Source organism: Schistocerca cancellata, chromosome 6, assembly GCF_023864275.1.
Source record: "Schistocerca cancellata isolate TAMUIC-IGC-003103 chromosome 6, iqSchCanc2.1, whole genome shotgun sequence".
NCBI classification, from domain to species: domain Eukaryota; kingdom Metazoa; phylum Arthropoda; class Insecta; order Orthoptera; family Acrididae; genus Schistocerca; species Schistocerca cancellata.
In genome coordinates, this window is record NC_064631.1 from 239,284,269 (window position 1) to 239,299,617 (window position 15,349).

Genomic DNA, 15,349 nt, shown 5'->3' on the forward strand with positions numbered 1-15,349 from the left:
GTAATGTCAACAGCGCTGTTAGAGCTGTATTTTAATATTCAAACAGTAAATATAAATAATAAATGATTCGCTTCTTGGCGCCCAGCGTGGTGGGTAAACGCGCACTCTCTCTGCTCCAGTAGAATACTGCTCTTGCTCGCCCGACCGTTCTGACGCTATGCGAACATCTGGCGCGCCGTTCGACCATCTGCCTATTTATCGAGTCTATCTGCTCACTTTCCTCCAGTGATAAAATCTTCCTATACTGTGCATTAAAACATAGCATTAAAAATATAATAAACTAGGGCCATGTTACAGCATAAACGCAGAATAGTGTTAAGTACATTTTGTACGGCCCAGACGCACTAGTCTTCTTCCAGTGGGGCCCAAAGGTTGGACGGACATGTTCTATATCGAGAGGTATATGCGGAATAGGCTAAGTTGGGTTGGGTTGTTTGGGCGAAGAGACCAGCGATGTTCAAAATGGTTCAAATGGCTCTGAGCACTATGGGATTTAACAGCTGAGGTCATCAGTCCCCTAGAACTTAGAACTACTTAAACCTAACTAACCTAAGGACATCACACACATCCATGCCCGAGGCAGGATTCGAACCTGCGACCGTAGCGGTCGCGCGGTTCCAGACTGTAGCGCCTAGAACCGCTCGGCCACTCCGGCCAGCCTTAGGTTATCTTTCTGAAACTTTTAGAGTACGTGCAACTAATTATAGCCGAGGCAGTAACGCAGCCTGTAGCGGCAGCGCAGTAAGCTCCCGCCAGTCGCAGGCAGCCGCGGCGAGCTCCGCTTTCCACAGGCAGGCGGGCAGACAGACAGACAGGGGGGATGCAAACAGACTGCTCCCGCGGGCAGACCTGTTGCTAGTGCTTGGCAGCCTCAGCCGCGAGTGTCCGCTCGCCTGGGGCTGATAACAAGCAGCCTCCCCACCCACGCACCCACCCACCAAAAGCTCAACCCTCCCCCCTTCTATTCGCCCTCTCCAAATTTCACCTGTTGCAGCCCTGCCCGCTGTTGCTCACTAACGCCTCAACACGGTTCCCCACAAACCAAGATCCGAATCACTGGGCGTTCGCAATAGTTGACCGTGTGTAGCTAATGATAACAAACAGTTCTATCAGATACACAACCAAATCTTTTAGTAGTCAGTACGGCACTTTCACATGGCTCTGTATTCACTGTTAGTCATTAAAATTGCGGCACCACGAAGGCGGCTTGCAAGTAACGTCAGACTAGTATGAATTGTACTAAATACACAGCCTGACCAAAAAAAGGATCACCCAGAAACCGTAGATGGATGTAAGTGTAAATTCTTACATGTGCGACCATCGGCCGGTATGAAATTAGCGTTGGACTTCTCTGTGACAGGTAGGACAGTCATCAGAGTACGTTAGTGTTCTTCGTGTTTAGTGGTGTTACCTAACATGGTACAGTATACATGATGTTCGGAAATTTCCATTACAAAGTTCTAGCCGGCCGTTGTGGCCGAGTGGTACTAGGCGCTTCAGCCCGGAACCGCGCTGCTGCTACGGTCGCAGGTTCGAATCCTGCCTCTGGTTCAAGTGGCTCTGAGCACTATGGGACTTAACATCTATGGTCATCAATCCCCTAGAACTTAGAACTACTTAAACCTAACTAACCTAAGGACAGCACACAACACCCAGTCATCACGAGGCAGAGAAGATCCCTGACCCCGCCGGGAATCGAACCCGGGAGCCCGGGCGTGGGAAGCGAGAACGCTACCGCACGACCACGAGCTGCGGACTCCTGCCTCTGGTATGGATGTGTGTGATGTCTTTGGATTAGATGTTAAATCCGATAGTGCTTAGAGCCATTTGAATTTGAATTTGAACAAAGTTATAGCTCTAGTAGAGTGGAGTGAGTAGATAATATTTTGAATTCGAACCCATGTCCGGAAACGTACCGTTTCCGTGCTACAACTATTTGAAAACATGCTGGTAACGCGAGCTCTTTTACGAGTAGTTGATTAGGCGTGACCCAGTACATTGCTTGTCATACAGTTCCACTCGTTAACAACCAAAGAAATTGCTGATGTACTCGTTGACGGGTTCTCTACAAGGTGATGCAGTGCGACCTTAAATTCGGTCTGAGGCGTTTCTTTGGAGCATCACAGTCATGCCTGCTGACGGTGAAGGTGCCCTTTCTCGGAACCGTTGCGTAATTGTGGCGAAGATAATATACGAAAGAGTCGGACATTGTCAAGAAAGATCTCGATAAAGGCGACAAACAGCTCCTCCATTCGTGAGCTTCGCCATTCAGAAGGATCTTGGCGGTATATCCCGCAAACGTGTACCCAACCATATTGCTCTCAAACTCACAGACACGTGAATGGCCGCGCGGGATTAGCCGAGCGGTCTGGGGCGCTGCACTCATGGACTGTGCAGCTGGTCCCGGGGGAGGTTCGAGTCCTCGCTTGGGCATGGGTGTGTGTTTGTCCTTAGGATAATTTAGGTTAAGTAGTGTGTATGCTTATGGACTGATGACCTTAGCAGTTAAGTCCCATAAGATTTCACACACATCTGAACATTTTGAACACGTGAATGAGTCTCGAATCAGGTCAGAGAAGTGGGATAGCGGTCAAATGACATCAGCGGATCCGATGTAAGCACCCCATCATGACTACCCTGTTGCATACCTGCCTAGCAAACACCTATTCAGACGGCCGGACAAAGGCTGCTATTCAGAGTATTATGTACTCCGCTCTATATGTCCCAGAAGTTTGTAACTGAATTTGCGAACACCCTGTGTAACCGGTGTGAACAGTCTCAGATGTTGAATGCTCGTTGTGGAGGACAAGGAGATGCCGCGACCTTATTTGAGACAGCGTTATCAGCACCTGACAAAGGTTCAAAGGAACTTCATTGTGGAGTCTCTACTCTGTCACATCCGCAGCTCTTGGTCTCGCTGTTGCGTTCTCGCTTCTCGAGCACGGGTTCCCGGGTTCGATATCCGGCGGGGTCAGGGATTTTCATCTGCCTCGAGATGACTGGGTGTTTGTATTGTCCTCATCATCTCATCATCATTCATGAAAGTGGCGAGACTGGACTGAGCAAAGGTTGGGGATTTGTACGGGCGCTGCTAACCGCGTAGTTGAGTGCCCTACAAACTAAACATCATCATCATCATCATCATCATCATCATCATCTACTCTGCCAGCTGGTCGAATCGTCAAGTATCCAGATTCCTGAGGCATTCGAATGTGACAGTGGCCCAATTTTTGACTGAATGGGAACGGGACAGCAGGCATACTTGTCGTCACCACAAGGGATGATCGTCGTAACCCCTTCATATCTGAGCCTGCCCTCTGAGAACAATGAACTCCCTGCAGCTTTTGTGTCGTACCGCACTATTGAGGATCATTGTTTGGATACAGTGGATTGAAGCTCATGGCTGCCTTCTTCATAGCTTCACTTCATATGCCGGACATGGAAGTTTTCAATTTTTTTGTATGTTTCAAAGAAGTTGCACGATTTTTGACGCTGCATCACTTGAAAATGGCCCAAGGCCGAAATCTAGACGTGCAGGAAACACATTTGGGAAGACAAACAGCTGCATTTGGCGTAGTACCCTGACCAGGACGCACTGACTGCTGGTGAATGGCGTCGCTTTGGGTTCAGAGAGGCGCGCTGCTGTGCTATTCCGAACGACCGTAGTTGGCGAGTATGGCGATGACCAGGCAAGAGGTCCCACTCTTCTAATCTTTTGGAGGGGCACAGCTTTGTCAGTCTTGGAGTCATGGCGTAGAGAGCAGTCAGGGGTGACTTCAGATCACGGCTGGAAGTGGCCGATGGAGCTCTAATGGCACAACGGGACGTCACGGACATGCTGTGTCCTCGTGTGCTACCATTCATGCGACAGCATTTTGGTGCCAATTTTCAACAGGACAATGCCCATCCACACATGGTACTTGTCCCTGTGAACCGTATGCGGGATGTTGAGATACTCGTGTGGCCAGCGAAGCGCCAGATCTGTTCCCAGTAGAACATTTGTGGAGCCAGCACGGACGTTTCAGTGTCAATATCTTGGACATCATTGTTGAAAAGAATTTTAAAAGGCTGTGTGGTTGCTTAAAGACGGTCGCTGGTTTTTTTCGTTCTTCTGCTATTGTATATTAACAATTAATGCTTATTATTAATAAACAAGAGCAGAAATCGAAAGACTGTTTTTAGGCAACCGCACAACCCTTCTAAATTCTTTCCAGTGAGTATATTCATAATTGTTGCGTGCCACTACAAGGAATATCAGCGTGATGTAGAATCCTGGACATCAACGACCAATTAGTTACAGCAGTTGTGAGGTACGTTGTCTCAGAAGAGGATACAACAGCTGTATGACAGCCTTCCCAAACTAATCAATGCACACATCTACACCAGAGGGGATGCAACGTGATATTTATAAGTGGGTTCACACTGCCAAGTTCTTAAATTTGACTCGATATTGTAATCATTGAGATGTCATCACATACCCTCTCAGCTCGTGGAGTTTCATTTCGTTTCCTCTTCCCCTTCTGGGTGCTTTTTTTTTTTTTTTGTCAAGCAGTGTGTGTACAACAAATTTCTCAATAGGATATTTTGTGTAGGCTAATATGCGAGGGTCATTCAATAAGTAAAGAGACCAATTGGTCTGGAGAAAAAAGCGTTTATTTTTACAAAACAATACTTTTTCTACTTTTCAACACAATCCCTTGAACATTTATGCACTTATTCTAATGGGCTACACACTTTTTTATTCTGGCTGCAAACAACCCTTTATCTTGATATTTGAACCAATTTCCCATGAACTTTTTCACGTCCTCTGTGTCCTGGAATCTCTTACCGTGTAATGCCTCCTTCAGTGCACCAGACAACTGGAAATCACTAGATGCTAAATCAGGATTGTGAGGGGTATGAGGCAGTACTTCCCAGTCCATTTTGTCGATGGTTTAACGGGTTTGTTGAGAAATATGAGGGCGTTCATTGTCTTTCTGGAGAATCACACCTCTCGTCTGAGATCCAAGAGGTCTCTCTCTCTCATGGCTGGGTTACCTTGTTTAAAAGCAAATCCGAGTGGTATTGGCTGTTCATTGTACTCTGCTCTTCCAGATAATCACAAAAAACTGGAGCTTCAGCACCCCAAAACACCGTCAACATGACTTTTCCTGCTGATGCTTGGGTTTTGAATTTTTTCTTGACAGGTGAGTTGGTGCGCTTCCACTCCATACTTTGTCTTTTTGATTGTGGCATAATAGTGAACCCAAGTTTCATCACAAGTTAGAATTTTGTTGAGGAAGTGCTCACCTTCTCTTTCATAACGTTCCTATAGCTTTGTGCACACTCTCAACCTTGATTCCTTGTGTAGCCGCATCAGCTCCTTTGGGACCCATCTTGCACATTTTTTTGCCGTCCTTCAGCTTGTTACAGATAATGTTATGAACTGTACCAGTACTAACTTGAACCTTATCAGCTATAATTTCCACAGTCACATGGCGCTCGGCACGAATAATGTCATCAGTTCGGCTTTCTAGTGATGTAGTTGAAACTGCAACTGGTCGGGCAGAACGGTGTTAGTCACTGAGTCGCGACCATTTTTGAACTGCTCTACCCACTTATAAAAACTTGCGCGATTCATAAAAGCTTCATCATAATCTTTAGACATTCTGCAATATATATTCACTGGTTTCTCGCCTTCAGCAAGTGGAAAACGAATAACATAAAGTTGTTCAACTGGACGTTTCAAGCGGAGTCGCTATCTTCAAACGTATTTTTGGGGTTATAAAGAAAACAGTGTTGATACATCAGGTGAGCAGGGCTCATCCCAGTGATGTCAACTTAAAGCCATAAGAGTATCAAACCTGCCCTACTAACATTTTCTCCAGATCGATTAATTATTGAATACCCTCATATAATAAATGGAGATTCTTAAAGTGAAAGTAATAAATCTATATCTCTGTGAGATACTTAATTTGACATCAGCTTGTTCGCCGTTGACATTTATACTCCACAGACCTCAAAACAGCGTGATGAAGAGTAATTATGTACCGTTATTAGCTACTCGGTGGCCTTATTCCATCTGTGAGTGGTAGGAGGGGGGGGGGGGGGTTTCAGCAAAAAAAAAAAAAAAGTTTCAAATGGCTCTAAGCACAATGGGACTTAACATCAGAGGTCATCAGTCCCCTGGACTTAGAACTGCTTAAACCTAAGTAACCTAAGGACATCACACACACCCATGCCCGAGGCAGGGAGGCAGGATTCGAACCTGCGACCGTAGCAGCAGCGCGGTTCCAGACTGAAGCGCCTAGAACCGCTCGGCCAGAGCGGCCGGCCCAGATTCGGCAAACTTTCTGTATTTTTCTAAAGTGTCATACTCCTTTTTTTGTAAGCTCGTCATTCACAAACGATGCCGACAGAAGAACTGCTATGCAGCATACCTCGAACACCGGTTCTCTATATTTATACAAGAGAGTTTCGCGGGAGCAACTTCCCTTAGGGTCACAACTTATCAAATATTCCAAGAGCACCTCCTACGGATTGCACCTGCCTTGTACGATCCCAGCGTCGACAAAGAGCTCGTTATAGGCGGAGCTCAAGCTCGGATTAGGGAAAGATGGGTTGGGATATCGGTCGTGTCTTTTTTAAAGGATCCATACCGGCTTTTCTCATTATCTAGATGGATGGAGGAGATTTCCAACAACTCTCCTTTAGAATCCTAATGTAGCGTGCCAGCGTGCCAACCTCTGCGCCACCTCGCCTGGTGACAGACTGATCTCAATGACATTTTGCATTTTGCATGCCACGTTTTTAATAAATACACTGCAACGCTCCAGTTTTCTGTCGCCTGATCCAGCAAGGGAACGTTACGCTCTGACCTACTTCGTTATTTTCATAAGTCAGTGCCCGATCATCAATTTCGTAGAACAATATGACATAATTATCAGAAAAACCCTAAAAAAATCACGTTTAAAAATTAGATTTCTCACTGCTCTCAAGTACAGAACATTTCGTGCTTATTGAATGTTTGTCGGTAGCTGAAAAAAAGTGCACTGCCTTACAAAAGCGTGAAGCACCAAGAGGACATGGTCGGATGTGTAGGTGACTGCGTGCACGTACACAACATGGGCGCTTATATAAATGATTAGAGTGGCAATTCTCTGTTACAGGCAGAACTGAGTGCATTCCTGTTGTTCGTGTTTAATATTGCTACCAGGTCTGTTATGGTGTGTAAGGAGCGTGAACACCACAGGGTATTGCGTGGTCGCTGTGAGGGGCACGAAAATACCGCGTAATCGTGAGAGACAGCGTTTCAGCACATGACAGACATCGAAAGCGGCCTCATTGTGGATATCCATGTGGTCGCCTGACCGAATCGTGCAATATCCATATTTGTGGGGCATTTGTATGTGAGAGGCTGACGGGAACAGGTTCCAGTCAAACATGTCTGACCACCACAAGAGAGGATCACCGTATTCTGCACTAAGCACATCGTAGCCCCTTCACATCTGTGTTTGCCTTTCCACAACAGCAAATGACCCTCCTACGTGACTTTGTGTCATCTGCGCCATTGTTCAAAGATTAGCATCAGCCGGACTAAGGTATTATCATCTTAAACGCAGGATGCAGTCAACATCTCGACACAGCTTCGTTTGGTGCCGTGACCAAGGGAGCAAGGAGTGTTCACGAATGGCTTCGCACTGAGTTCAGCGATGAATCGCGGTTCTGCTCTGTCCCAAATGACGATCGTCGTGGAGAATGATAGCGACCTGTCGTCACGGTGTCGGGAACCATCGTGTATGACTTCGGGTCACGGTTGCTGGTTGTTGAGAGAGCTCCGATAGCACAACGGCAAGTCATGGACATCCTGCGACATCCATGCGACAGTGTCGTCATGCTAATTTTTAGCACAACATTGCTCGTCCACCAATGGCACTTGTCTCTGTGAACAGTCTGCGTGCTGTAAAGGTATTCCCGTAGCCAGCACTTCGCATTTAAGCAGCGCAGCCGTTCAGACTGCGAAGTTGTCCTACTGCTAACGTCATTCAGAATTTGCTTGCATTAAGTGCAATTACTTTCTTCTTGACAAAGTCATAGTTAGCGAACAAATCGTATACTGAGAACGTCAGAAGTCCCATTGAGGTTCCTACTGGCACGCTAGAGGTTGTTTTCTTTCTGATGAACATTCACCTTCGAGTAAAAAGCGTTACTCGTAAAAAGTAATTTTCTTTTCGCGCTAATGACACAGACAAAGAAGCCCTCTGTGCAATACCATTTACTTCTTCGTTGTCATTCGAGACTGAGCGGCACTGTTCATTGTCTTTTGGGAACACAGAAGGTTGAAAAGTCTCCTGTTCACACGAGTAAACAGTCTGAAGTATGCTCTTTGGTTCTGTGAGAGAAGCTTATTTTTCATACGAAACTGGACTCGGAAGGTTGGGAGTCGAATCCCCTATCCGGTCATGGTTCTCCTATATCACTTGAGACGAGTGGTTCCGTTAAGAAGGGGAAGGACGATTTCATTACACGCTCTTCCATAATCTGAGCCTATACTCCGCTTCTAACGATCTCACAGATGGAAAATTAATCTTTATTAATTCTTTCTCGTTTCTCTCTGGGACTGTTATTGAGAGAGGTTGCGACGTGGTAAGACCCTCGACTCGTATGGGGAGGGGTTGAAATCCTCTTGGACCACCCTAAGATATATAAAAAAAATGGCTCTGAGCACTATGGGACTCAACATCTTAGGCCATAAGTCCCCTAGAACTTAGAACTACTTAAACCTAACTAACCTAAGGACATCACACACACCCATGCCCGAGGCAGGATTCGAACCTGCGACCGTAGCAGTCCCGCGGTTCCTAAGATGTATAGCTGTCGTCCCAATTGGTTTCTTCTCCGCTGGACGCAGGCTCCAAGGAAACGGAAAATGGGAAAGCATTCGATTCAATTAAAATTACACAGTACGGGGACGCTAATATATTTTAATTCGATTTATGTAAGCCAAAAAAATTAAGAAAAATGTTTTGGGAGCCAGTCTGTCGCTAATACTTATAACAAGATTCCAAATTTAGGTTTTCCGTGAATTATCTAATTGTCTCAAAGTAGATGCGAAGATAGTTTCTGTGAAAGGGACATGCAAGTCCTCAATCGCTCTCCACGTCCAGTCTGAGCTTGTGCAAAGTCGCTGATGACTGCGTGACGACGTGATGTTAAACCCTAATCCTGGCTTCCTTCCTTCCTTTCTTCCTCCGAGAGATATTGTCAGTATGTTCTGGGATGCTGCAACAAACATACATACAGCGATATTTTTCCGTTTGTACAAAAATTTCAAAAACTTAGCTGTTTTCCAATGATCGTACCAAATCTACTGGAGGATCCAGTATTAGTCTACATCCATATGTATATGTATTATAAAAAGTGGATATACGTATGCAGGAAAGGATGTATGTACTATGCATGTATGTATGTTCTACATCTCCAACCGAACCACTGGACCTATTTCAGCTACACTTGCTACACATTCCACTTACTTCCTGGAAACAGTCGCTGTGGAAATAAGCACCACTCACCTATCAAAGGGACAGGGGCTGGGATGAAAAAGTAGCTTAGCTCGCGATGCGCAAATGACCAGACTATATTCATGCAGTATTTGAGAATGAAACCACTTACTCACTTTCAAAAACTTTTACATATAATTTCATACCTTTACGAAACTATTCGGGAGGACGACGGTTCAATCCCGCGTCCGTCCGTCCTGATTTAGGTTTTCCGTGATTTCCCTAAATCGCTCCAGGCAAATTCCGGGATGATTCCTTTCAAAGGGCACGGCCGACTTCCTTCCCTGTCCTTCCCCAATGCGATGAGACCGATGACCTCGCTGTCTGGTCTCCTTCCCCAAAACAACCAACCAAACCAACCAACGAAACTTTTTCTGTCTGGGGTTGTCAGACAACCCCACAAAATGATGAAAGGAAAAAGTTTATAGTTGACTACATTTTCGCTTCTCATGCAGTAAAACCGCCGCATCGCCGCGCGATGTAGATGTGCGGTCTAAGGGGGCCTTGCCACGGTTCGCGTGGCTACCCCAGTCGGAGGTTCAAGTCCTCTCTCGGGCATGGGTGTATGTGTTGCCCTTAGCCTAAGTTAGTTTAAGTTAGATTAAGTAGTGCGTAAGCCTAGGGACCGATGACCTTAGCAGTTTGGTCCCATATGAACTTACCACCACCACCTCATCAGGCATGCCGTTTTAATTTATTATTTCTTTACTACTAACTGTATTCACGACACATTTTGCAGAGAGCATTCGCATACTGAATGTTCAAGCAAATTTATATCATTGTTCGACGAATAGATCTGCAGATACGATGTCAGAAGCGCTGAGTTGCGTGATAAACTTCCACATCATGCATGGCGTTTTAATTTATTACTTCTTTACTACTAATTCTGTTCGCAACACATTTCGCAGACAGTATTCACAAGTACCACGTGATGAACAATTACAATTTTACCATGTACGACACATTATTAAGGTTGCATGACGTCATAAACATTGAGGTGTGTGCAAACGAAACTACGGGTGATTTTCGATACAGGCGAAGGTGGTGTGTGAACAAATATCTGTGAAATAAATTAAATATACGCGTAATATAATATGTATGACATAGGAGAACGCAGGAAAAGCCACGGGTAGAAAGGTCCTCTAAAACTCTCGATCGATTTCAACTATTCATTTATTTATTTTATTTATGTATTTATTGTTCCGTGGGACCAAATTAAGGAGAAGTCTCCATGGTCATGGAACGAGTCAATACATGAAATTATAACATGATAGTAGAAACAGATAAAATGAAATATAAGTAACATATTCAGGCGACAATTCGTAAGTTCAAATAAAGAAAATCAACAATGTAACACTGGAATTTGCTTAATTTTTCAGCTCTTCCAGGAGCTCCTCGACAGAATGGAAGGAGTGAGCCGTGAGGAAACTCTTCAGTTTAGACTTAAAAGTGTTTTGGCTAAGATTTTTGAGTTCTTGTGGTAGCTTATTGAAAATGGATGCAGCAGAATACTGCACTCCTTTCTGCATAAGAGTCAAGAAAGTGAATTCCACATGCAGATTTGATTTCTTTCTAGTATTAACTGAGTGAAAGCTGCTAACTCTTGGGAATAAGCTAATATTGCTAACAACAAACGACATTAAAGGAAATATATACTGTGAGGGCAATGTCAGAATTCCCAGACTATTGAATAGGGGTCGACAAGAGGTTTTAGAACTTACACCACACATAGCTCGAACAGCCCGTTTTTGAGCCAAAAATACTCTTTTTGAATCAGAAGAATTACCCAAAAAAATACCATATGACATAAGCGTATGAAAATATGCGAAGTAGACTACTTTTCGTGTTGAACTGTAACTTATTTCAGATACTGTTCTAATGGTAAACAAAGCAGCATTTAGTTTCTGAACGAGATCCTGAACATGGGCTTTCCACAACAGCTTACTATCTATCCGAACACCTAGGAACTTGAACTGTTCCGTCTCGCTTATTATGTGCCCATTCTCTCTGATCAAAATATCGGTTCTTGTTGAATTGTGAGTTAGAAACTGTAAAAACTAAATTTGGTACACACATTATTCACTATCTGGAAAGAAATTCTATTGGGATAGGAACTAGCTAGTTCCTGTAGGGGTGGAGGTGACAACATGGAGAGAGCAGGGGGAGGAGAAAATGGACAAGCAGGGGGAAGGAGGAGTTAGACACAGATACGGAAGAGGAGGAGATAGCCAGAGGGGGGAAGGGTTAATGGACAGAGAAAGTGAAGAGATGGAAAGAGAGAGGGGCCTGGGAGGTGGACTTCGAGGGGGGTAGGGGTGGGGAGCAGATGATAGGAGGGAGGAGGAGAAGGTGGATTGAGTGGGGAAGGGATGGAGGGGATGGACAGAAAGGGGGGAAAGCAGGAGATGGAGTAATCGAAGCCTGGTGTAAATACACGCCGGACAATGAAGGATACTCAGCTAGTAGATGATAAAGTAGTTTCGAAACACGTCTGTGTGTTAAGAACAAAAGATCTTTATCTTGAGAAAAGATGAATTTCCATTTGTCATTTGTTCGTTATGGAGTCCGTTTCTCCACATGGCACATCTGTAAATCCTTAGTAAGAGCAGTATTAGTAGGTGTAGTCGTTTGGAGGTTAGTGCTGTTGGCATGTCGGCAGCTACTTCGGCGGCAGGTCACGTCCGTCAGCCGTAGACTCGTCACGTAGACCGCTTTACTGGCCCCTCTGCATATTAATGCTCCGTGTCACGCAGATAACATTGTCTCACTGCCGAACCAGAAAGTTAGGCTCCCTCTGCCGCGACGAGATACATCGCGCATATGTCCTTGTTATTCACATGTAAATTTTGAGTGCCGTTGGAATTCCTATCATAAAGAACAGAGACAACGGCAAATCAATTAAAAGAGGTCTGCTTTAGCATTCATCGGAATAAAGGACGTAGCTCACAAAGAATCAGGCGAGAAGTGTAGGTTCTTCGAACTACAAGCGCGGGAAGTAATGAAGTAAGACTTCTTCTTTCTTGCCTCTACAGCTGATGATGAGCCTTGGCCACTTCTACAATTTCCTTCCATCTCTCTCGGTCCTTTGCCAATACTCTCCAGTTGCTATAGCCCATCTTCCTAAGATCTTCGATTACTCCATCTTCCCATCTGGCTCTTGGTCGACCACGTCCTCTCTGCCCTCCTGGCTTTCCTTGTAATATTCTTTTTGGTATTCCTGTATCATTCATGCGGGCCACATGTCCCGCCCACCTCAGTCTGCATGATTTCACTATCTTTCTGATGGGTTGATCTTTGTATATGATATACAACACATGGTCGTATCTCCTCCTCCATCTTCCTCTTTCACAAATAATTTTGTTACTGTTTCAATCTATTTTACTAATGTTTATTAGTACGATGCGTGTCGGCAGCATGCTACCATCATCATGTGTATTATAGTTAGATGAACGAGGGGCGCTCAATGGGTAAAGCAATTCGGTTGAAAAACTTTATAATTTGTTATGGGACGTCGAGGAATATTTTCGCTTCAGCTCCTATAGTTTTATGACGTTCCGATATGTGCCGGCGCTATACGTAGCTTTCAAAATGGCGTCTGTAACTGAGTTGCGCTCCGAACAGAGTGCAGTCATTGAGCTTCTTGCAGTGGAAAAACCAGAGCATCGCAGATATTCATAGGCGCTTACAGAATATCTAAGGAAACCCGACTTTGAACAAAAGAACGGTGAGTCGTTGGGCGAGGCATCTGTCGTCATCGTAACAAGATCACGCAAGCGTATCCCGTCTCCTGCGTGCCTGCCGACCGCACACAGTTGTCACACCTACAATGGTGGAACGTGCGGACACTCTCATTCGAGGTGATCGACGGATCACAGTCGAAAACTTCGCTGCGCAACTTGACGTCTCTGTTGGTAATTCTGTTTGATGTCGTCCCTCATGTTGCAACGATCAACTCTGAAGTGTACTGTGCTAACCTCCGGAAAATGAACAGATGATTTCACCGTGATCATCGCCACAAAAATGCAAAAGAATTTCTCTTGCTCCATGACAATACAAAGCTTCACTCAAGTATGCGCACCCGAGAGGAGCTCACAGAAGTTCATTCGACTGTTCTTCCTCATCAGTTCTACAGCCCGCATCTTGCACCTTCCGACTTACATCAGTTTGGGCCGGCCGGTGTGGCCGTGCGGTTAAAGGCGCTTCAGTCTGGAACCGCGTGACCGCTACGGTCGCAGGTTCGAATCCTGCCTCGGGCATGGATGTATGTGATGTCCTTAGGTTAGTTAGGTTTAATTAGTTCTAAGTTCTAGGCGACTGATGACCTCAGAAGTTGAGTCGCATAGTGCTCAGAGCCATTTGAACCATTTGAACCATCAGTTTGGCCACATGAAAGATGCACTCCACGGGAAGCAGTTCGAGGGTGATGAGGAGGTTATTAATGCAAAAAGACATTGGCTGCGGCTTCGGTCAGTAGAGTGGTACTATACGGACATTATGCCCTCCCAGTAAGTTGGGGTAAGGCCGTCGCATTCAACGGAGATTACGTTGCAAATAAGGATTTTTTAGCTAAAGGAGTGGGGAATAATATTATGTATTTGAATCCTGAATAAAAAAACATCATTCAGTAAAGATGTTGTGTTACTTATTGAACGGCCCTCGTACATTAAACTGAAATGCGATGAGTATAATTTGTTGGGTCTGTAAAAAGGGTTACGTACTGAAATTTAACACTGTGCAGAAAAATTCATTTATTTCAGTTTACAACTTACGTGAGTTATACATTTAAGTCTTTCCATTATATCTATAACTACAGTTCATAACTGTTTGTCGAAGACTGGACATCACTCGTTATATAAACTTGCAGCCGAGCGTTTAATATATGCTGCAAAAGGATAAGATATTAAGAAAGTGGTCGAAAACCTCGGCAGATACACAGAGAATAGAGTCGCAACGAACCTCAACCTAACTAGATGAAATCGCCGTAGATAGAAACTTACGAGAGTTCAAATACGAGATAACTGGAAGCAAGTTGTTCGCACAGTAGGATTCGAGGAGATGGTCCTAGATATTGCAGCAGTTCATTTACCAATAAGCATCTGTCACTTTGTCCGTCAAACACCCTCCTGGATACCGGAGCGTGTTAACGCAGAGCTTCTGGGATTCGGGGAGTCACATCAGCCGGTTGGAATCTGCTTGGCGGATAAACGACGAGAGTCGCTATGCCCATTCAGCCTGGATGAGGTATTTAACGAAGTGGGTGAATACCAGGCTGGGACGAGTGTTCTGCCTCAGTTACACGGTGTACAAAACGTTTAGAAGACGAGCTCTCACTCGAAGAAGTGCTGTACTCTAGACGTAGATAGGTTGGCTATACGAATTCCTTCAAGGTGGAGGGGGCATCTGGCCACATAGTCACTGACGTTGCCTTAACCGAAATGATAATATCCATCCCACAGTCGAAAAGGGCAAGGCAAGGAAAAAGAAGAAGAAGAAGAAGAACTTGCCCGTCAAACACACACTAAAAGAGTGTAGTGTGAAGAAAAAAATGGTTCAAATGGCTCTGAGCACTATGGGACTCAACATCTTAGGTCATAAGTCCCCTAGAACTTAGAACTACTTAAACCTAACTAACCTATGGATATCACACACACCCATGCCCGAGGCAGGATTCGAACCTGCGACCGTAGCAGTCCCACGGTTCCGGACTGCAGCGCCAGAACCGCTAGACCACCGCGGCCGGCGTAGTGTGAAGAATACTCGTGGGGTATCAATTAAACACCCGTCACAATCAATATCTGCAGACAATGCTT